We start from the raw sequence: 2,031 nt of genomic DNA, 5'->3' as shown, positions 1-2,031 counted from the left end.
CTCCCCAACCCCCCACGATAAACAAGCGTCTGACCACGCCCGACAGCACGGGCCACGCCGCACTGTCAATTGACAGGCTGTCGGCAAGGCCGGTCAGTGAGACCTCCAAGTCGTTCCAGGGCACCTGTGCCGGGCGTTGCGAGAGAGGTTGCGATGCCCTTTGCCTGCAGCTCAGCAGAGGCCATGCTTGCACTCGGGGGGTACACAGATGTGTGGGAGGTGGGTCGGAAGTGCCTCGAGGAGCTGTAGGGGTGGGAAGCCACTCTGTGCCCAGGCCACCTCAAGAGTGGTTTGGTCAGGAGAGAGGAGGTGAGAAGTAGATCGGGAAAGGCCCGGAGCTAGGAGGTTGGTTTGATGGAGGGTGGGTTTGGCTCCCCGCAGGACTGGCTGGCTGTCCCTGCACAAGCACAGGGAGACGCGTCTTGGCTGGAGGGTGGGCGTTCCCATGGAAACCACTGCAGCCCATCTGTGGCCTCAGACAACCTGCCTTGTGCCTCTGGACCCACAGTGTCCCCGCTGAGGGGCCAGACCATGCTGGCAGAGTCTGTGCTTGTGTCTGCTGTGGAGTGTGGGTGATCCGCAGAATGCGGGGTCCGTGGGGTGCGGGGTGCTGGGAAGCGTGCCTTCTCGCCCAAACCCTGGTTCTCCTGGATTCCAGTTGCCTGATTCAGGCCGTCCTGCTTCCCAGCCGGGTGACTTTGGGCCAGTAATTGAGCCCCGTTTTCTCATCTTACCGTGTCCTACCGCGTAAGGCTGGTGTGAGGAGCGAAAGAAGGTTCCCTGTAACGGCACAGGGTACGTGGGCTCGCCAAGCACCAGCCAGGTGGCCTGCACCCGAGCCTGAGAAGGAGGGCAGCAGCAGTTGGCACTCTGTGCTGCAGTCATCAGCTGGCATCTGCTATGTGAGGACAGGGCACTGCCTCTCCCTGGCCAGGAGCTGGCTGCAGGGGTTGGGGACATCACCACGGAGCTAGCAGCAGTGTCTACATGGGAGGAGCTGCCACAGGGTCCCTGACGGGGAGCTGGGGGTGGCCCAGGCCTCCCGGCAAGGCCTCGGGCATGGGGCATCCTCTTGCCTGCCTTGCAGCCCAGACCTGGACCCCAGGGGAGAGTTGCGGTGCCATGTCTGACCCCTGGTGGTCACTGGCAGAGCTGCAGGCGGGGGGCTGCACCAGCGGGGCACCCAGGTCTTTGAGGCAGGGGCATCCCTGAGAAGCTGCTCCAGGTGACCCGAGGTCTTGCGCTGCCCCCAAGCAGGGCCACTCTGCTCCGGGTGGAGTTTACTTCCCATCTCCAGGTGTCATGAGGTCGAACGCCGCCTGAGGCTTTAAGATGGGCGTTAGAACAGGACCACTGGAAAACGGGAAAGCCGCCACCAAATTAGACACCAAGTCCCACGCCCAGCCCCGGCCACTGGCTCCTGTGAACACAGATCAGCACTGCTGCACGCTCAGCGGGCACCACGGGTTGGTGGGACGGCGCGTTTGGCCAGAGGGTGGCCTGGACACTGGAGTCCCAGGCGGATTTGGCCAAACTGTACGCGTCCTTCTGGTCGGAGAAGGCTCACGTGACGGACTGGGCAGGCGCCCTCCCCGCTGTGTGCCTGTCCCCTGCCCGGGCTGCAGCTCCACATGCCCACTGCCTCGGCGCGTCCGGGTCCCTGGGGAGCTTCTTGGCCGTCGCACACGGTGGCCCATCTGCCGTGTCCCTCCGCGGGGCGCAGCTCCGGGGCAGGACCGAGGAGCGGACCTGGGGGAAGCCTGCAGGCCGTCAGATCTAATGTCCTTCTCGTCATTAGAGCAGAAGGGAGGTGGAGGGATGAGCAGGGACGTTGTCGATTCCCGCTACCGTCTCCCCCACACAGCCGGTCCCGTAGTTAGACCCGAATGGTCTCAAAACAACCATTTCTAGGAGGCCCAGCAACAGGCACCAGACCCCGCGCCCGCGCCCGCGCAGCGCCTCGGCAGCTGCGTCCCCAGAGCGCTTTTTCCTGGTCGCATTTTGTTTTGGAACAGTCGCGACGCGACGCTC

At 64.0% G+C, this 2,031-nt stretch overlaps 1 protein-coding gene across 1 annotated transcript in view; it reads left to right on the top strand.

The window, feature by feature from the left end:
- ZNF423 (zinc finger protein 423) overlaps nt 1-2,031 on the top strand; it is a 248,888-nt gene that overhangs the window by 243,728 nt on the left and 3,129 nt on the right. The window lies entirely within an intron of this gene.

This window comes from Pteropus alecto, unplaced genomic scaffold, assembly GCF_000325575.1.
Source record: "Pteropus alecto unplaced genomic scaffold, ASM32557v1 scaffold123, whole genome shotgun sequence".
NCBI lineage: Eukaryota > Metazoa > Chordata > Mammalia > Chiroptera > Pteropodidae > Pteropus > Pteropus alecto.
Note: the sequence above shows the minus strand (reverse complement) of the source record. Positions and strands in the feature narration are given on the sequence as shown.